The 21824-nt window shown below is 51.6% G+C and overlaps 1 long non-coding RNA gene across 2 annotated transcripts in view; it reads left to right on the top strand.

The window, feature by feature from the left end:
• Window positions 1–4676: 4676 nt before the first annotated feature.
• The window catches only part of LOC144381549 (uncharacterized), a 381367-nt gene continuing 364219 nt past the window's right edge, over window positions 4677–21824 (top strand). For both annotated transcript variants that reach the window (XR_013446825.1, XR_013446826.1), the window contains exon 1: window positions 4677–4966. This is a non-coding gene — a long non-coding RNA (uncharacterized LOC144381549). The remainder of the gene's footprint in view (window positions 4967–21824) is intronic.

Here is a 21824-nt window from a genome sequence, read left to right as displayed (position 1 = left end):
AGGGCTGAAACATCAGGACAAAGGAGCAGGACATTCTGAACATTTTGACGACCTGATCTGACTTTTAGGAGCCCAAATTATATGGTTATTGATTTCAGATAGTTGAAGAACTACTTATGGAATAAAACATTTCCTCATTGATCAGTGCTTCTGCTCCTTTTCTTCCAAATACTGAAAGGCAGGCAAAAGCGCGCAGTTGCTTGGGTTTACGTACGTGTGGAGTTGGGGTGGGGAGAAGAAAACTGAATCAGAGTGACTGAAAGAAGATCTAAATTGTTTGAAAATGTAAGTGAGACCTCATAGTTTTAAAGATCCTTTATTTATTTATTTTTTAACATAAACAAATTTATAGTATTTGACTTCATGGTCGTGTTCCCTAATTTTATTAACTTTTGGCGTTTGCCCTTAGTCGACATGAGATACAATATTCAAGATTTTGTCTTTTTTTTTTTTTAAGATTTATTTGTTTGTCAAAGAGAGCACAAGCAGGGAGAGTGGCAGGCAGAGGGAGAAGCAGGCTTCCTGCGGAGCAGGGAGCCCGATGCAGGACTTGATCCCAGGAGCAGGGAGCTCGATGCAGGACCCTGAGATCATGACCTGAGCTGAAGGCAGACGCTTCACCGACAGAGCCACCCAGGCGCCCCAAGGATGATTTTGTCTTTCTTAGATAGCTCATCCATCCATACTCTCTGAAGGCGTGTCCTGCTAGGTTTTTTACTGAGCAGCTATTATGTACCAGACTCTGTAAATCCAAAGACAAGTGAGCAGGGCTCCTGGTCCTCCTGGAGTTCATGGTTTGACCAGGAGACTTAGCCAGTTGTCCCACAAGCAAATCACATGTCTATCTGATCTTTCTGGCTTTGTGGACATCACAACAGCTTGGAAGAAGCTTCCTTTCGTTTTCAGTGGTCCCTTGGTATTTATTCTGAACATAACGTCAGTATGGGGGGTTGCATATCTCATCTATTTTGTGCATTCCTTCATCCCCTCAAGTTAAGACTTATCAAAGGCTACGAACACCCTTACTTACAAATTAGCCTGCACCAAGCGTACAAGGGCATTCCTGAGCCGAGCTGGCTACCTGGCTGGAGGTCGGTAACCACCGTGGGCGGGGTCTCCACCGCCAGGTGAGGGAGGAGCTACAGCTCTCCAGGGGACGCTCACCTCAAGACCCTGTCATTTACATGGTGTTGTGCATGGTGGTTCTGTTCAATGCTGGTCAACTTCTCTAGGTCACTTGGCTCTTATCTGCCCAACTGATAGCAGAGATTTTCTAGCCTAAGGAGGAGTAGGGACCGCCTGTGGCAGTGAGTTAGAAAAGCAGATTTCCAGGGCCTTGCAACCAACTGGACCCAGAAACTTGTACTTCTCATAAACTCCCCAGGTGATTGTGACGTCAACCAGGTGCACAGTTGTCCCTCTGTTTGGTGGGCCCCCAGGCCCCACTGGCCAGCTAACTCCCAGCCTGGTGTCCTCACTCCCCACTCAGCCAGGCCTGCCTGCCTCCTGGGAACTCTGTCGCTCCTTCAGCAGCCTCGAGGGTCACCTTTCCCTGGGACACAGGCTTGGGATCCCCAAGGTGTGGCCCGCATCGCTGCTCTCTCTGCGACCTCCCAGTGCGCTCCTGTCCTGCTCCCTGCAGATGCCGGTGGATAAACAGTAGGTGCTCACTAGTGTTTACTGGTTATTGATTAGGCCACATCCCTGTTCTACTCTTCGTCTTTGTCTTAGTCAGCTTGGGCTGCCGTAACTAAATACCACAGGCCGGCAGCGTCCAGAACAGACATGAACTTCTCACAGTTCTGGAGGGTGGGAAGTCCAAGACCCAGGTGTCTAGTGAGCACATGCCTCCTGGCCCGCACACGGCTTTTCCTGGTTGCGCGCGTGCAGAGAGGAAGGGAGAGCGGTTCGTCTTCTCATCAGGCCACCGATCCTGCCAGGTGAGACCCCACCCTCATGACCTCATTTAACCTGAATGACTCCTGCAGTCCCCGTGTCCACAGTCACACTGGGGGCGGGGGTCTCTGTGTGTGCCCTGTGGGAGGACATGACTGCAGAAGGCCTTGAGTCAGAAAACGGATGAAGTTGATCCTCATTGCTCACACATCTTGTGTCTCTGAATTCGCCTACTTACTAAAATTTAGGGGTAACCCCAGATTTTGCACAGTGGGGCATGAAACGGCCATTCCCAGCGAGGTCGACCATCACAATACCCCCGCTCTTGGTTTGGTTCTTGTGCTTTAAAAATGCATCCTAGTTAGGGTTTGAGAGCCACGTTTTCAACTTGCGGTGTTTCTGGTGTGGCTTTGGTGTCTGAAGTGGTCTCCACGCACGGTGCAAGCTCGAGGCAGCGATGAGCCTCATGGAGAGAATGTGCGCGCGTCTGAGAGGCCTCGATCAGGCCCGAGTCCCGGGCTTTCGGCCACAGGCGCGATGTCAACGAATGGCAGCATCTGTTAAAGTGTCTTGAAGCAAAACACATATCACACAAAGGATGATCGGTTTGATGGGTTTTAATATGGATTGATCGGGTGGTGAACATGTCATAACCAGAGGCCTGCAGGCACCTGCCTGCATCTCCCCCAGGGGCACTGGCTCGCGGTTCTTGGCGGATTATAAAACGTCACCGCCGTACAGATGTGAAGGATATTCGAATGTGGACTGGCCTGTATTTTGTGAACGGAACCGGCAGTTTCCCGGGACGCCGGCTGACTGTTACCAGCCCGGTGCCGAGTGCTCGCAGGAGCCCGTGAGCGCTTGTGGGAAGTCGGGCTGTTGGCATGTGAGCCGTGACAATTGTCGGACATGGTGGCTGCTCCGGAGCGATGCGGGGGGACATCGTTGAAGACGCCATGCCCCAACCAGACATCTTCCCGTGTCCTAGCGCACAGCGAGGCTCTGCTCGCCCGGCGGCCGGGGAAGGAAACTCCAGCGTTGGACGTTTGCCTGCGACAGGCTTTAAAACACGGAATGGCCAGCCAGGGTAGTTCTACCTTTCTTTGGTTTGTCTGGTTTGTTTTTCCTCCCCATGGGGAACGGGCTTTTTATTTTTCATTCAGTCATTTAAACAGTCTTACTTGATTTCGGACGTGGACTGCCTCATCGCTCGCGACAAGAGTAGTCCAGACGGTCTACTTGGGGTTGGCACAGCACGTGTATAAAGGAGAGACCCTCTGAATCAGTACCCGCTGAGCTGGTGGGCAGGGAAAAATCAGGGCCTCGTCCCAATGTGCTTGGCCAAACTTCTACCCCCATCAGCTATACCCATAACATGAAACTTCCATCTTAGTTATTGATGGGTTTTGCCTACTGGCCCAGCTTAGAAGTAAACAGTTCTGGCTAAAGCCCACTTTCCTACTACAGCACAGAAGATGACACGCTCCTCACTTCAAGTCCCAGCTGTACCACTTGGGTGGGCCTGAGGAGGGGCTGCCCCCTGGCTGATAGGTCGCTTTTTCAGGGCATCCTTCCAATCCTGGTTGGTCCCGTGTTGCCTGAGGCGCTGACGCGAATGGGCCATGGGCGGGGGTACCTGGCACGCCACGTTATTACACCGTAGATTCTATTTGCATAATATCAAGTGCAGGTTTCTTTGGCAACCCTGCTAGCTTAGCCATTATTGCTCAAATTTTAATGAAAAGAAAAGTGCCATGCGTGTGGAGAAAGCCATTTTAGAGGTCGCTCCCTGTATCATTTAAACATTTGCCCCCAAACTGTTTTTGTGAGCAACCGAGTCCTTGCAAACTTCTTGCTTCCTTGGGGAAGGAAAACAAACCTGCCGGCAGACACATACCGTCCAGGCGGCCCCAGGACAGCCGGTCCAGGTGCGAGGCAAGTGGGTCCAGCGTCTGGGACCCTGGGCCATTGTCTGCAGCTGTGGATTTTCCCACTTTCAGTGGAAGAATATTCCGGCACAGGGGAAGATCCTCCTCCTCGGAGCCCGGGTCAAGCCTGGCCCCGTGTGACAGCGGACACCCAGCGGCCCCCAGCTGTGGCCATGAGACGCGTTAATTCCTGCATGAACTTCGTCCCCGGGTGTGTGTTTCTGGAGCGTGCCGGGGTGACATTCAGCCTCTACATTCATTTTTATGATAATTCCGAGTAAATTGTGGTGCAATAAACTCTTCAAGCCTGTCTTTCTTGTGAAAGCCGTGAATCAATCAGCTGTGGGCTTTTTTGGGGGCTTTTCAATGTATAGTGATCATTTAGATTTGACGTGCATTGTGAGACCTTAGCTTGCGTCCTGTCCCCGGCCTGTGATTAATCCCAGCCTCTGCTATTCTGAAGTACTGTGAGGGTGGCGGAGAAATCATTGTCCTCTTCTGCTCTGTTATTGCACAAAATAGCAGCGCAATAATTTTTTGTCAATGTTTTACTCTAAAAGCTTTCTACGTCAGTTTTGAAAAGGAAGCAATAAAGCCCATTCAATGGTATGAATAAAAATCCTTTGAGGGTTAGGGCAGAGCTTCTTTTCTTCAGCTGGTAATCAAATTGGAGCTAAAATGAAATTGAGTTTTCTTATGAAAATAGCCTTTGTTGCTGGGAAGGCTGGTAATTCATAAACAATAACCTGCTCTTTTGTGTGGATAATAATATATTCATGCTCTTTCAATAGGGTAAAAGCCAGACCTAGTGCATTATGGTACAGTAAAAATAGCTCGAACGGGCTGGCTGGAATGATCTTGAAGAAGGAACGTGGTGTTCGGCGACGTGGGCTTCCAGCATCCCTCAGAAATGGGACTTTGCCTGGTTTGTGCACCGGTGTTGGTTGTTGACGTGTTGCCGCCACACAATGTTTGGCTAATTGCGGATGGTCTCCAGCTGTGCTCATCGCTGCGGCTGCCGGAGACCCAGCCGGCTGCCACAGGACCTTCGTCATTCGCACACGCAGGTTCTCGGCGCCCACGAGGACTGGAGCGTCCCAGAGCCCTGGACCGGCCCGGCAGCTGCATGCGGGGCACGGCAGGTAGGCGGCTGGGTCCCCCCTGCAGGAGGAGGGGGCGTCCTTGGTCGAGGGGGAGAGAGGGGTGATGCGGCGGGGGCACAACCACTGTGCTTTTTCTGCCGAGTGGTGGGGGGCATGCAGGGGGAGAGCGTCTGAACCGCGGTGACTTCCAGCTGGTTCGCAGGTGGAGCCCACAGCCGCTCTGCCCTGGAGCCGGCGCGGGACCCTTCTGGGGGGCGCGTGTGTGCGGCCGCTGGGACTGTCCCTTAGGACCTGGCACCTGGCTGCGGGGTGCTGCGTGACCCAGAGGCGGCACGCCCGTGTCCCCCAGTGAGATGTGTGTTTGCTGAACTTAGCTCGGGAGCCCCCCGTGTGGGAGGAACCTGCCGTCGGGGCTCAGGTGGGTCTGGAATCGCCACCCCCGGACGTGTCGCTCGCTGTTGCTACTTGGACAACAGTGACTTCTGTTCTCTCTCTCAAGTTGGTAAAAAGTTACGTTTTGGTGATTGCAAAAATGTGTGCCAGCCCCACCTTTATGTTGGATTGTGAGAACAGCCCTGGTGTTCCCGGACCCAGACCGAGGGGCCGGGGCCACGGAGATAAAGGTCCTTTTCTGGTACATTGAACACAGAGCTGTGAGAATAATGCAGCATGAAGACGCCTTGTTTACTGAGGCTGCAAACATAGAAAGAAGGTGCTTTCTGATAGATGCCCTAGCTGTTCGTTTGGGGACTGTTTTTGGTTGCGGCTTAAGTTCCATTTTCTTGGCTCTGAATATCATTCCATGGACAAGGAAAGAGAAAGAGAGAAAGAAAGAAAAGAAAGAAGGGAGAGAAAGAAGAGAGAGAGAGGTGGGGGTGGAGAGAGGAAAAACCGTTTGCCTGCTGAGAAATGTACAGGATGACATAGGCCGTGTTAGCACTGGTCAGAATAACGTCCTTCTTGCTGGATCTTGATAGTGGGGCGGCCTCGGCCCTTTTATATTCACTGGTAGTCTCACTCCGGGCTACCGTTTTTGTGAAGGTCCCACGGAATCATGTGTTGTTGTTGTTGTTTTTTCTGGCTTACGTTAAGGGCTTTGCAAAGCCCATCCTCGGTTCAGGGTGGAAGAATGCAGAAATGGAGTTGAAAACCCTGGTGGGCAATTTTAAAGCCAAGTGCTGAACTTTCAGAGATGCTGCGTCGGTGACCGGCTCGCCCGCCCTGGAAACGAGCCGAAAGCGACAGTGAGGGCATTGCAGGTGTGTTCATCCGCACCCAGGCAGGCAGGGGTGTGTGCTGGGCCAAGGCTGGAGAACAGGTATTTTTGTGTTGTTTTGGTGTTTTAACAATGAAATTGTGTGCTTAACAAAAGGACTTTTAAGGCACAGTGGAAGCTGACAGTTGTGGTAATATATGTCATTATCCAGTGAGTCTACGTGAGTGAGCCTTTTTATGCTTTACTTAACACACCTCTGTGCGTTTTCAACTCCAACAAATATTACTTCCAAGGAAGTCTTTCACAACTAGGATTCTAATTGTATATATTTTACTCAGCTGCAGTTAGTCTGTGCTTTCAATATCATGAGCACCTTAAATTCTGATCTTAAAATCCATTTCACCTTCATTTTCCGGGGGGCCGGCGGGGGGGGGAGGGGAAGCCAGGATTCTTTTGGCTTTCATTGTATACTTTGTCAGGAAAAGCCCGGGCAAGCTCCAGCTTACTTTCTCCCCCTGGCAGAGAAGCCTCTGGTGGCTTTATTCTCATGCTAAGGTTGAACCGTGTGAAAGAAAAGATTGCTAATTGCCAGAGAATCAGCTTTGGGCTTCGCGCGTAAAGGAAACGGTAAAGAAAAGTTCTGGAGTGTTTTCGCTGTGGAAGGAATGGTGCAGAAATCGACTTCATTTGTTGTGCAAACCATCGCCAGGCACCACGGCACACGTCCGACCAGAAAACTGCGATGTTCTTTAAGCAGCCGGTGGTCTTGATGAAAAGTTCTCCTTTGAATAATTCCTATCTTAACGTGGCTTTGCCTCTTCTCTGCCTGGGATGCGCATGGCCAGCCCTGGAGGAATAAAGCCTCTGTTGGGGGTGTGTGCGGGGCAATCCCAGCAGGGCAAGCCCGGCCGGCCGGTGTTTGGAGAGCAGAAGATGGGCACTTGGGACGCCGGTCCCATGCCTGACTCTTCTCTCCAGTTATTTAAAAAAGATGCAAGGAAGTTGCACTTACTGCCCCCACTTTGCACGGCCCGAGGGCCTGTTCTCTGCTGCCGCAGTGAAGGAGGTCACTGACTGAGGGGTGACGGGCGGGGCGTGCGGTGCCCCACTCGTCTCACGCGGCCCTCCTCCCCCACGCAGGGCACGAGGCAGGCTTTCAGGAGTGGGGGCCTCCTACCCAAACAGCCTGCAGGCTGGACCCCAAGAACGGGCGTCGCATGGAGGGCCAGCGTCCCGCAGTGGAGAGAATGCAAAGGCGCCCTCCCCTCTCCACCGACCCCTCCCCAGCCGAGCCCTTCCATCCCCGGCGTCCTCCCCACCCAACCCCATGATGGGCGGCCACCTCTGTTGGAAGAGGAGCTGCTCTTTTCTTTCTGAAGACGCAGGGTCTGGGGGCCGGGCGGGCAAGGGCAGACACAAGGGGCTCCCGGCCTCAGGCGTTGGCGGGGTGGGCACACAGACTAAATGGGCTGGGGAGCAGTGAGGGGCGATCCGGGCAGACGGCTCCTCCAGAGCCGACCCCTGTGCATTGTGGTGGGGCCTGTCCCGCTGGGCTGCTCGAGCCGGTGCAGCTGGAGGCTGCCTATCCCGGTCCCGCAGAGGCAGGGAGGCCGGCGGCCCGTGAGCGTGGCAGGTGCAGGGCGCCAGTGTAGGGTGGCCGGAGCCCCAGGGGTGCGAGGGCTGGCCCCGTGGGACCCGCTCCTGCGGCTTCGTGTCCTCTAACAGTTTGTTTAACTGTGAAATGGGACTATCAAGTGGCGGAGGGAGAGAGACAGAAAAGGGGGTGAAAATCCACAAAGGAAAACACTGAAGTGTTCCGGTGTGACTCGTCTGGTCTTACCCGGCTGCCCAACCCAAGGTGACCCAGCCGTCCCTTCAGGTGAGAAGGCAGAGGACAGGAATTTATGCCGAGGTGAATGCAAATGAAGTCGAGGGCTCTTCACTATTTCGTATTACAGGACGTTGATCCTCCCATTATGTCATTGAAACCTCTGAATCCTGATTGCCAAGTGGTCTGTGGCTGCCTCGGCCTGCCCAGCTTTTCTACAAGACAGGGAAATATATGCAGTAGGTAACAGGGATGTTTGCATATTTTCCTACTTTTTAGGGAATTGGAATGTAGATTAAAACTGTAGACCTCTTGATCAATATAACAAGGTTAGATATAAAAATTGGGTGCAAAATAGGCAGTTTTAGAAATACTAACAGCCAACGCCAACAGTTCCAAAGGACGTTAGGCAGATAATTATCTGCCAGAAGTCGTGTCCCGGTGCTCCTGGCTTTGTCTGTTTTCACCTGCACTACTTGGCCATGTCCCCTCTGAAACTTTGGAGGCCCGATTCAATGCTTTTCTAGTGCCGCGTGCAAATCGCATCTCAGAGTGCAGAGCTCCAGTTCCAAGCTGGCCACGATGTTGACGCCTTCCGGCGGCCACGGGCTGTTGCAGTTCAGAGCTCACGTACAGCGGGCGGCTCCTCGCACGCGCCAGAACTCGAGGAGAGCCGCGAACCTGGCCTTACGTTGCATCTTATACGTGGCGCACATTGCAGGAACCTGATGGCCAAATCTTCCTCCAAGTGTTTCTGAAAAATTGCAGGTTACTGAAACACAGACCTAAAAACACGCCATTATACATTATACCTGTTTTGCCTGTGCATTGGTGTGCATTACTAAGGCCATCTGTCAGGTATCTGGGAGGCTTTCGCTCAAAAAGTGAAAAAAATTATTCTAGCGCTCTTCGGAAGGTATTGGTTACCTTCTCAAAATACCATTTATTTTCTTTTTGAAAAGTTAAAATGATGTTTTAGGAGATAAATTCCTGGCCCCTGGGAGAAAGGATTTAGTAGCAGGATTTTTATCATTCTAGAAATAGTGTGTCTTTCCAACATGGAGAATATTTGTTTCTTACATCATGGTTTTGGATATCCTTTAGAAAATGTGTTTAAGGACTTACAAGGGTGCTTATTTCAGGAGACCAAGTTTGGAATTATTACTAGAGTTAATTTTCATTCTTTTCTCAGCATTGCTTGATACCGCAAGCATCTTTAATTTTAAAGAAAGTGTATGATGAAGGTACAATTTATAACATGAATCCTCATCCAGTTGGTTTTGGTTAAATAATTGTAGTTGAGTTCTGCTAGAAAACATTTTTGCTGTTATCCTTAGATTTTGAAGCAAAGATTTGAGAACATAAATTTAAAGGAAAAATAATGAACTAAAGAAAATCTAACAGTGCCCCAAAAAAACAACCCTGGGTATTAAAACAAAAATACGGTGCAGTATGTGGTGTTTCACTGCACGATTATCTCTTCCCCTTGGGTCATTGCAAACCTACAAAAATGGTTAATCACCTTTGCATAGGAATGTCTGATTTTTTTCTTCTTTTGGATCTGTCGATTATTTGAAACCACCCATTTATTTCCAGTCCTGACAGTAGCTACTTCTCCTGGCCTTGAGTCCTTCTGCTGGGAATAAAGGAGTTATTTATGCTGGCTCCTGGGGTCTGTTTAAATTCTTACGTTCCCATTTTCAAGGAACACACACCCAACACACAAACAGCCAAACTCCGAAGCATGCAGGGTTGAAATCTCACCCCCGCATCTGTGGGCCCCAAGCAACAAATGGAGGCCCACATCTTGTCTTGCTATGTCATTCGCAAACCGAGCCAACAGTGTAGGTTCGGCCTCTTACCTTGACTCAAGTGCCTTCACGGTAACGCAAAGTCCTGAATGCAGAATTCCACGTTCCGGGACTTGGCACAGGAACCCGGGAGGGTCGTCAGAGCCATGCCAACCACCCCCTATTCCTGCCCCATGAACCTCAGCCATGTCTGTACCCACAGGCAGCCACCTCTGAATCCCTCTTTGGGGAGATGAGTTTGAGAAAATGTCCATGCAGGTCCAGGAAGGGGGCTTGCATCCACTCGCATGGGGGGGTGATTCAGAAGTCCTGGCACCCCCAGTGTGGTATGGGGGTGCGATCTGACTGAGCGTGCCCCCTTGATTCCTGTCCAGTAGGACAGGCTGTGATGGGGGTCAGAGAGGGTGCTCTGTCCCTGGGCTGCAGACATGGTCCTCAGTGGTCTCTGGTTGTGCAATTTTTCAGAAAATGGGTCAGATTATAGAACCCATGGGCCGCATTTCTTCTGGGCAATGAGGTCTTAATATTATGGTGCATTTACTCAACTCTTGGCAAGTAGTGTTCTCATTAAAGGCTATTTGTCTTTAAAATGGTGTTTGTTTCATTTAGCAGACAATCGGACTTGGTTCAACCTTAACTAGATGCTGGAATTCAAGCATTAAGGTCCCTTCCGCTAGCAGCAGGAGTAATAGACGGGTGCACAGCGGAGCCCAGCAGCCCGGGTCTCTCCTGGCTCCGCCGCCTTCACCTCCCAGCTTGGCTTTGCGCTTTTGTGCAATCGGGAGATGCTACGTTCGGACTCGCAGGACTGTACCCGGGTGAGCATGTACGTGGGAAGTACTTGGATCACAGCCACCATAAGCTCTCAGGAAATGCTGGCCATGGTTAGGGCTGTGTCTCATCACTTCTAGCAGGAACTTCTTTTTACATTTTCATATCTCTGAAATTGGGCTATCTCTATTGTAATAGCTTAGATTTGGTGAAATGTGGTACTCAATCCAGTGGACGCCCCAACAATGAATGATGTCCTTCATCTGAAAATGTGTTGGGTCTCTGAGAAGGGAAGGGTGTCCGACTTGGTTATTGTTGGAAGTCCGTCTTCTGGAATCCGTTTCCCTGAAATGCTCAGGCAAAGAGGAACCATGGAGTTAATGCCGAGGTTTGTGATGGTCGCTCTTTAAAGCTGGGGCACAGAACAGACAGCATCTTGAGGCAGTTAGTCACATAATCATCACCAGAACATTTGGTGTTCAAAAAGACACAAATTGCTCTATTTTGAAAGGAACAAATCATTTTGTCTTACATCCTGGGCACTAGCAGACTTTACACAAAGAAGATAATTGACTTGACATCTTCCATCCTTCTCTCAGAAGGAGGTCAGCCATATTCTGATCAGGCTCAGAAGCATCATCTGTCCCACTGGTTTTGTAAGAGGCTTTGTGTCCCCACTTCCAGACACACCGACAGCCCAGGCCACGCCTCCAGGGCAGCCCTGCACGCGCCCCTCATCTGGTCGTAGGGCTCCCAGCGTCCCTGACCGACTCCCCAAGTGCTAGCCCCTTCCAAGTAGTGCTCCCAGGGCCTGTGTACTCTTCCCCTGTGTGACCAGAAATGACAGTCACACTTCACAAAGCCTGTCTGCTCCTACCCTGGGACCATCCGGAACCTGGTTCCTTCCCTGAGACGGCCAGGTTCTGTACTGACAAGGCTCCAAACAATGGTTCCTGCAGAGAATGACACATGGATGCTCTAGTACCTGAGAAAGAGGATGATGCTACCTCATTGATACCGGGGGAGACTCTGCATGGCCTGGGACGCTGGCCAGGCTGCAGGGCCGCTCCTCACTGGGGGTCTGGGGGTCCACGTGAGAGGTGGAGGTTGAGGGCACCCAGGCCTCTCGGATGTTGGGAAGGTCACCGGGGCGTGGGGAGGCTGTCTACTGGTCCCCAGGTTCTCGGGGTGTGCACTCCTGTTCATGCTTACTGTACAGACCTAGGAAGCTTTTGGGGTCCCTGGGACAGGAAAGAGACCCTCAGAGGGGCATGTCCATCAGGACTGACTGAGGAGGAGCAGTGGTCTCGGCCGGGAGAAGGATCTGCACACTCTCCCGACGTCCATACATTTATTCCTGTAAACAGCTCGGTGCTGCGGCTGTTCTGACATACCGTGCAGATGAGAGGGTCCCAGCAGAACACACGTGGCGCATTCAGAAGGGGTAGGTGAGACATTTCAGGGGAAGAATTCTCTAGACAGAGGTGGGCAGGGCTGAGGGGCCTGAGGAGTGATGGAAAGCCCCCCCAGCCCGGGCTGGTGGCACTGAGGACCCTCTGCCCCCCGCCCGCCCCCTCCCCTCCCCGCAGGCCACGGCGTGGAGGGAGCTGTTTTGGAGCCAGAAACTGTGGTCTTGGGGGGGTGGATGCAGCTGCTGCTAAGCCACAGCCTGGCTTAATAAGTAAGTAGCCAGACCGTTCGCTTTTCTGGAATACTCTAATTTTCTACGAATGTCTCTCACGGGCAAGAAGCCGCAGAAACGAGAGAAGCAGGTGGTGGAGTGTACGGACAGTGGCTTCCCCAGGCCCAGAGTGGCGAGGCCCAGCGTGCAGATGGAGCGGCAGGCCGAGGAGACCCAGCATGGGGCTCGCTAAACACAACCCCTCAAAACAGTTCACAAAAGATGAAGTCAAATAGAATAGATTTAGGGCTTAATAAACCGTGTCTGATGGCAGCCTCGCAGGCAGAGAAAGGGCCAGGCCCTGGTTCTCTCTCTGCACCTCCGGGGACTCTGGGAGACGTGGGGGTGAATAGAAGGTGGGGGCTGGGGAGGTTCTAAGACCCCCCCATCTGGCCATTCTATCCAAGATCAAATGTAGACAGGGTCTGTCACCTGGAGCTGATGGTGTTCTGAAAGTTCCCGTCAGATCTTCTCAAATACATAATTGATTATCTCTACGGTAAAGCGTTTTTGTTCAAATAGGATTACCAATATGGCAACAAGAAGACCACGTGGGTTGGAACCCAAGTGAACAAAGTGAGATCAGTACAGTTTTGTTGGGCTTGTCTGTCTTTAAGGCGGCCACTACCTTACAGTTTCTGCATGCTTTGAAATTGCCCTTAAAACTTTTTGTTGCTCATATAAAATCTACCTTGAAATCATTAGATTTCAAAAGTTTAGTTTTCTTTATAAAAATAAACTCTTTAGAGTAAATTTAAAAATACTAGAAAATAGAAATCACCCAAAGGCAACTGTTTTTTTCACTTTATAGTTAATTTTATTTCTAGCCATTCAAATCAAGCTTATTTTGCTTTTTAAAAATTGCTTTTTAAAGAAATTTTCGGGTGAAGGATAGCGACCTAATCCTGGTTCCAGGTGCACAGCACAGCGATCCGTGAGTCACGCGCGTGATGAGGTGGTCACAGCGCGGTCCCCACCTGTCCCCGGACAGGCTGTCGCCAGGGTACCCACGGCATTCTGCATGCGCACTGTTCCTCCCGGAGGGAGTGTGTCCCTCACCCGAGTCGCCCACCCGCCGCTCTGGCGGCCGCCAAATGTTCTTGGCATTTGAGTCCGCTTCTGTTCGAGCTGTGGTCTGTTCTGGGGCGCGCGTCTGAGGGGATCCCGGGCTCTCATCTGTTCGGGCTGGACTTGTTTCCCTTACAGGCCGCCCTCCCGGTGGTCCTTCCAGTCTTCTCCCTGCACGTCATCCACCCCGTGGCTGCGGCGTGGGGGGGATGTTTGGCCCGAAATGTCTGTTTCCCCGAGGAACGTAGACACCTGCCCCTCACCCCCTCAGCGGGTGCCGGGGTGCGGGCCGCGGGCGGTGCCCCGGGCTCCGGGGTCGGGGACCCTTCCCTGCGCGGCCCCTGCTGCGGGACAACCCCGGGCGCGCGGATCGCGGGCCTCCGCCGCTCTGCTGAGCGCTCAGCGCTCTACTCCTTCCGCACCAGCCGCAGCCCCTCACCAGCGCCCGTGCGCTTGCGTCCCGTGCGCGCGCAGGGGGTAGGGGGCGTGGCCGCCCGCAGGGGCGGAGGTCACGGAGGGGTCGTGACCCCGGCTGACCCGCGGGGCCGTGCCCGTCCCTGGAGGCAGCTCACCCAGGCGCAGCCTCCCGCCCGGGGGCGTTTTCGAGGACCTGGCCCCGAGAGCGAGGCGCCGCGAGGCTCTGCGGAGGGACGGCCCCGCTGAGAGCCCCGGGAGCCGCGGGCCGAGGCCGGTGAGTGGGACGCGGGCTCCACGGCGGGGCTGGGGGCGCGGCGGCGGCGCAGGGTCGGCGGGAGGGGCGGGCCATGCGTGTGCCCGGACTGTGCTCTTGGCCTGGGCCTTCACCTGCCCCGGCCTCTGCTCACCCCGGCCTCTGCTCACCCCGGCCTCCCCCGCTCACCCCGGCCTCCCCTGTTCACCCCGGCCTCCCCCGTTCACCCCGGCCTCCCCTGTTCACCCCGGCCTCCCCTGTTCACCCCGGCCTCCCCCGTTCACCCCGGCCTCCCCTGTTCACCCTGGCCTCTGCTCACCCCGGCCTCCTCTGCTCACCCCGGCCTCCCCCATTTACCCTGGCCTCTGCTCACCCCGGCCTCCCCCGTTCACCCCGGCCTCCCCCGTTCACCCCGGCCTCCCCCGCTCACCCCGGCCTCCCCTGTTCACCCCGGCCTCCCCTGTTCACCCTGGCCTCTGCTCACCCCGGCCTCCTCTGCTCACCCCGGCCTCCCCCATTTACCCTGGCCTCTGCTCACCCCGGCCTCCCCCGCTCACCCCGGCCTCCCCTGTTCACCCTGGCCTCTGCTCACCCCGGCCTCCTCTGCTCACCCCGGCCTCCCCCGCTCACCCCAGCCTCCCCCGTTCACCCCGGCCTCCCCCGTTCACCCCGGCCTCTGCTCACCCCGGCCTCCCCCGCTCACCCCAGCCTCCCCCGTTCACCCCGGCCTCCCCCGTTCACCCCGGCCTCCCCCGTTCACCCCGGCCTCTGCTCACCCCGGCCTCCTCCGTTCACCCCAGCCTTACCCCCTCACCCCAGCCTCCCCGCTCATCCTGGCCTCCTTCCTCTCACCCTGGCCTCCCCCGTTCACTCCTGCCTCCCCCGTTCACCCTGGCCTCTGCTCACCCCGGTCTCCCCTGTTCACCCCAGCCTCCCCCATTCACCCCCGCCTCCTCTGTTCACCCTGGCCTCCCTGTTCACCCCGGCCTCTGCTCACCCCGGCCTCTGCTCACCCCGGCCTCCCCTGTTCACCCCGGCCTCTGCTCACCCTGGCCTCCCCTGTTCACCCCAGCCTCTGCTCACCCCGGCCTCCCCTGTTCACCCCGGCCTTACCCCCTCACCCCAGCCTCCCCGCTCATCCTGGCCTCCTTCCTCTCACCCCGGCCTCTCCCCTTGACCCTGGTCTCCCCTTTTGACCCCACCTTTACCTCCCTGTTGCCTCCCCCTCCCCCTGGCCCGACGTGGCCAGCTGCTTGTTGTCTTGAGGAAGGGCAGGTGAGGGCGCTAGGGTCAGCCGAGGGGAGGCAGCAGGTTGGCGGACACGTGTTTGTGCTTCCCGTGGGGTCCAGGTGCTGACAGTGGCCCCGGGCCCCTTGCTGCGGGCTGCCCAGGGCTCCGAGGCCTCCAGGAGGAAGCTGCAGGGTCAGCCTCCCCCTGGCCTGCGCCCACACCAGCGATCGGGCAGCACGCGCTGACTGCGGTGCCAGTGGTTCGCCGTCTCCAGGGGAGCGGAGCTGCCGGGGAGGGTGTCTGTACGAAGGGATCTGCTGGAAGGGGTGGAGGCCGCGGACGAGGCCGAGGGGCCCCGGGAGCCCATGGCGGAAGCCCCGGTCAGAGCCGGCAGGCTGGCACCCAGGGTGAGCCGGTATTCCCATCCCTGCTGGAAGGCGGGAAGAGACCAGCCTCCCAGCCCAGCAGTTGGGCGGCACGGCTTCCCTCTTTCTTCCACTGACCACACCAGGCCCACCCACTCTGGGGACGGGGAGCTGCCTCACTCAGCCCCCCAATTCCCACAGGCGCCATCTCGGACACAAACTGGGGTGCCTGTGGCCCGGCCGTCACAGCGTCTGTACGTGAAGCACGGGCGTGCGTTGGCCTCTTGATGAGGCTCTTGGGAGCGCAGCCCGGGTGTCCCTGGGGCAGGAGCAGGGCCCAGGGCACAGCCACCACATATGACCAGAGTCCGCTCTGCCCGCAGCTCCTGACCTGTGCCAGACCCGGGACACTCCACCGGCTTTGTGACCACACACAAATCGGTGTGTAGAGTCTGATTAAACTCTGATGGGATGAGTTGTGAGAGGAAGGAGAAGGCAAGGACAGTCAGAACAACCATTGTTCTTTTCTTTTTTTATTTTAATTTTATTTTATTATGTTTTGTTAATCACCATACATTACATCATTAGTTTTTGACGTAGTGATCCACGATTCATTGTTTGCGTATAACACCCAGTGCTCCATGCAGAACGTGTCCTTCTTAATACCCATCACCAGGCTAACCCATACCCCCACCCCCCGCCCCTCTAGAACCTTCAGTTTGTTTCCTGGAGTCCATAGTCTCATGGTTCGTCTCCCCCTCCAACTACCCCCCCTTCATTTTTCCCTTCCTACTATCTTTTTTTTTTTTTTTAAACATATATTATTTGTTTCAGAGGTACGGGTCTGCGATTCATCAGTCTTACACAATTCATAGTGCTCCCCATAGCACATACCCTCCCCAGTGTCCATCACCCAGCCACCCGATCCCTCCCACCCCCTTCCACTCCAGCAACCCTCAGTTTGTTTCCTGAGATTAAGAGTCTCTTACGGTTTGTCTCCCTCTCTGGTTTCATCTTGTTTCATTTTTTCCTCCCTTCCCCTATGACCTTCTGTCTTGTTTCTCAAATTCCTCATATCAGTGAGATCATATGATAATTGTCTTTCTCTGACTTATTTTGCTTAGCATAATACCCTCTAGTTCCATCCATGTCGTTGCAAATGGCAAGATTTCGTCTTTTTTTTGATGGCTGCCTAGTATTCCATTGTCTATATACACCACATCTTCTTTATCCATTCATCTGTTGATGGACATCTTGGCTCTTCCCATAGTTTGGCTATTGTGGACATTGCTGCTCTAAACATCGGGGTGCATGTACCCCTTCGGATCACTACATTTGTATCTTTGGGGTAAATACCCACTAGTGCAATTGCTGGGTCGTAAGGTAGCTCTATTTTCAACTTTTTGAGGAACCTCCATACTGTTTTCCAGAGTGGCTGCACCAGCTTGCATTCCCACCAACAGTGTAGGAGGGTTCCCCTTTCTCCACATCCCCGCCAACATCTGTCATTTCCTGACTTGTTAATTTTAGCCATTCTGACTGGTGTGAGGTGGTATCTCATTGAGGTTTTGATTTGGATTTCCCTGATGCCGAGCGATGTTGAGCACTTTTTCATGTGTCTGTTGGCCATTTGGATGTCTTCTTTGCAGAAATGTCTGTTTGTGTCTTCTGCCCATTTCTTGATTGGATTACTTGTTCTTTGGGTATTGAGTTTGATAAGTTATTTATAGATTTTGGATACTAGCCCTTTATCTGATATGTCACTTGCAAATATCTTCTCCCATTCTGTCAGTTGTCTTTTGGTTTTGTTGGCTGTTTCCTTTGCTGTGCAAAAGCTTTTTATCTTAAGTCCCAATAGTTCATTTTTGCCCTTGCTTCCCTTGCCTTTGGCGATGTTTCTAGGAAGAAGGTGCTGTGGCTGAGGTCGAAGAGGTTGCTGCCTGTGTTCTCCTCAAGGATTTTGATGGATTCCTGTCTCACATTTAGGTCTTTCATCCATTTGGAGTCTATTTTTGTGTTTGGTGTAAGGAAATGGTCCAGTTTCATTCTTCTGCATGTGACTGTCCAGTTTTCCCAACACCATTTGTTGAAGAGACTGTCTTTTTTCCATTGGACATTCTTTCCTGCTTTGTCGAAGATGAGTTGACCATAGAGTTGAGGGTCCATTTCTGGGCTCTCTATTCTGTTCCATTGATCTATGTGTCTGTTTTTGTGCCAATACCATACTGTCTTGATGATGACAGCTTTGTAATAGAGCTTGAAGTCCGGAATTGTGATGCCACCAGCTTTGCTTTTCTTTTTCAACATTCCTCTGGCTATTCAGGGTCTTTTCTGGTTCCACACAGATTTTAGGATTATTTGTTCCATTTCTTTGAAAAAAAATTGATGGCATTTTGATAGGGATTGCATTAAATGTGTAGATTGCTCTAGGTAGCATTGACATTTTCACAATATTTGTTCTTCTAATCCATGAGCATGGAACGTTTTTCCATTTCTTTGTATCTTCCTCAATTTCTTTCATGAATATTATGTAGTTTTCTGAGTACAGATTCTTTGCCTCTTTGGTTAGATTTATTCCTAGGTATCTTATGGTTTTGGGTGCAATTGTAAATGGGATCGACTCCTTAATTTCTCTTTCTTCTGTCTTGTTGTTGGTGTATAGAAATGCAACTGATTTCTGTGCATTGATTTTATATCCTGCCACTTGACTGAATTCCTGTATGAGTTCTAGCAGTTTTGGGGTGGAGTCTTTTGGGTTTTCCACATAAAGTATCATATCATCTGCAAAGAGTGAGAGTTTGACTTCTTCTTTGCTGATTCGGATGCCTTTTCTTTCTTTTTGATGTCTGATTGCTGTGGCTAGGACTTCTAGTACTATGTGAATAGCAGTGGTGATAGTGGACATCCCTGCCACGTTCCTGACCTTAGGGGGAGAAGCTCTTAGTTTTTCCCCATTGAGAATGATATTTGCTGTGGGTTTTTCATAGATAGCTTTTATGATATTGAGGTATGTACCCTCTATCCCTACACTCTGAAGAGTTCTAATCAAGAAAGGATGCTATACTTTGTCAAATGCTTTTTCTGCATCTATTGAGAGAATCATATGGTTCTTGTTCTTTCTTTTATTAATGTATTGTATCACACTGATTGATTTGCAGATGTTGAACCAACCTTGCAGCCCAGGGATAAATCCCACTTGGTCGTGGTGAATAATCCTTTTAATGTACTGTTGGATCCTATTGGCTAGTATTTTGGTGAGAATTTTTGCATCCATGTTCATCAGGGATATTGGTCTGTAATTCTCCTTTTTGATGGGGTCTTTGTCTGGTTTTGGGATCAAGGTAATGCTGGCCTCGTAAAATGAGTTTGGAAGTTTTCCTTCCATTTCTATTCCTTGGAATAGTTTCAGAAAAATAAGTATTAATTCTTCTTTAAATGTTTGGTAGAATTCCCCTGGGAAGCCATCTGGCCCTGGGCTCTTGTTTCTTGGGAGATTTTTGATTACTGATTCAATTTCCTTACTGGTTATGGGTCTGTTCAGGTTTTCTATTTCTTCCTGGTTCAGTTTTGGTAGTTGATACATCTCTAGGAATGCATCCATTTCTTCCAGATTGTCTAATTTGCTGGAATATAGTTGCCCATAATATGTTCTTATAATTGTTTGTATTTCTTTGGTGTTGGTTGTGATCTCTTCTCTTTCATTAATGATTTTATTTATTTGGTTCGTTTTTCTTTTCTTTTTGATAAGTCTGGCCAGGGGTTTATCAATCTTATTCTTTCAAAGAACCAGCTCCTAGTTTCGTTGATCTGGTCTACTGTTGTTTTGGTTTCTACTTCATTGATTTCTGCTCTGATCTTTATTATTTCTCTTCTCCTGCTGGGTTTAGGCTTTATTTGCTATTCTTTCTCCAGCTCCTTTAGGTGTAGGGTTAGGTTGTGTATTTGAGACTTGTCTTGTTTCTTGAGAAAGGCTTGTATTGCTATATACTTTCTTCTTAGGACTGCCTTTGCTGCATCCCAAAGATATTAAACAGTTGTGTTTTCCTTTTCATTTGTTTCCATGAATTTTTTTTAACTCTTCTTTAATTTCCTGGTTGACCCATTCATTCTTTAGTTGGATGCTCTTTAGCCTCCATGTATTTGAGTTCTTTCCGACTTTCCTCTTGTGATTGAGTTCTAGTTTCAAAGCATTGTGGTCTGAAAATAGGCAGGGAATGATCCCAATCTTTTGGTACCAATTGAGACCTGATTTGTGACCTCGGATGTGATCTATTCTGGAGAATGTTCCATGGGCACTAGAGAAGAATGTGTATTCTGTTGCTTTGGGATAGAATGTTCTGAATAGATCTGTGAAGTCCATTTGGTCCAGTGTGTCATTTAAAGTCTTTATTTCCTTGTAGATCTTTTGCTTAGATGATCTGTCCATTTCAGTGAGGGGGGTGTTAAAGTCCCCCACTATTATTGTTTTGTTGTCGAGGTGTTTCTTTGCTTTTGTTATTAATTGGCTTATATAGTTGGCTGCTCCCATGTTAGGGGCATAGATATTTGCAATTGTTAGATCTTCTTGTTGGATAGACCCTTTAAGTAGGATATAGTGTCCTTCATCATCTCTTATTACAGTCTTTGGTTTAAAATCTAATTTGTCTGATATAAGGATTGCCACCCCAGCTTTCTTTTGGTGTCCATTAGCATGGTAAATGGTTTTCCACCCCCTCACTTTCAATCTGGAGGTGTCTTTGGGTCTAAAATGAGTCTCTTGCAGACAGCATATCGATGGGTCTTGTTTTTTAATCCAGTCTGATAGCCTGTGTCTTTTGATTGGGGCATTTAGCCCATTTACATTCAGGGTAACTATTGAAAGATAGGAATTTAGTGCCATTGTGTTGCCTGTAACAGAACAACCATCGTTCTGCTTACCCACCCACGTCCCTCCAGCCGGGCACCCTGTCACACGTGCTTCTGGGGGGTTTATGGGTCTGTAACAGTGCTGTCTGGTGGAGCTTTCTGTGGCGACGGGGGTGTTCGGACGGTGCTGACTGCTGTCCAGTGCTGGCTGGTAAGCACTTAAAATGTGGCCAGTGTGACCAAGAAACGGAAGTTTTAATTTTAGCTCAGTCAAGCTTGAGTTGCCACACGTGGCTGGTGGCTCCCACATTGGATGGGGCTGGTCCTTGGCAGATGTTCTGTGATGAGTGTGTGTTGTGGACCAGGGTCGCTCATCCCAAACCTCGCGAGATGGTGTGAGCGACACGAGGGCCAGGTTATGGACCCGGAGCACGCTGGAACCAGAGGTGCTCGTCACAGATGGGGGAGTGAGGCGGAGTCTCCCTCTTTGTTCTTCGGCCCTTCCCACCCCCAACAACTGCCTCCTGTGGCTCCCGAGGAGGCTCAGGCATGGGGCTGTCCACAGGGCCCACTGGTGGGCATCTTCTTTTGGGCCCTGGGTCCAAGTCCTCTGCCCACAGCTACCTCGCTCTCTACGGTGGCGTTGGAAAAAGAGCTTTCTCGCCCCAAATGAAACCTTGGTTGTTAAGATTTCGGATTTTTGACCAAGGGAAGTAGGGTCACGGTCAGAGGTGGGTGTTGCACGGTAGACAGTCTCCTGGTTGCAGTGGGGCAGGTTGGGGCACTTCACCTGCTCAGCTCTAGAAACTAGAGAGGTGGCCACGGTCAGGGAGGGATGGACAGACGTGTGGGCAGTCCTGCCCAGTTTATGAAAGATCGCTGACGTTTATTGAGCATTTAATGTGCACCTGGCATTTTGCCGAATGCCTTTTCCTTTCATCTGCAAGAGTAACCGGGGAAGAAGATGCTGTTGTCACCTTGTGTCGTGGATGAGGGGATGGCGGCCCTTGCCTGCAGTCCCACCATCAGAAAGTGCCAGAATCAGGTGTGACACAGGGTCCCCAGGGTCTTCTGAGTGAAGGGAGTGTGGGGTGCTCCAGCCAGCAGCGCCCCTTTGGGCTCTAAAGTCATATTTTCCTAAAACCTATGTTCCCCCCCACCCTTATAGGAAGGAGATATTTTGGAAAAAAACTGTTTTCAATGTCAGACTTTCTTTTCTGTTACCAGTCTAACCAGCTGAAGACAAGCGTATGTGGGAGGAGCCTGTGACATGTCCCTGTGGGTACAGAGTGGGGCTCCAATAACCCGTCCAATGATGTCTGAGTTGTTGGAGGGCAAAGCGGCTCAGGGCAGAGAGGGCCTAGAGCGGCCCTCAGGTTGTCCAAGCACCGGAATGCTTGGAAGCCTCTAGC

Source organism: Halichoerus grypus, chromosome 4, assembly GCF_964656455.1.
Source record: "Halichoerus grypus chromosome 4, mHalGry1.hap1.1, whole genome shotgun sequence".
NCBI classification, from domain to species: Eukaryota; Metazoa; Chordata; class Mammalia; order Carnivora; family Phocidae; genus Halichoerus; species Halichoerus grypus.
This window is presented reverse-complemented; position numbering and strand designations above follow the sequence as displayed.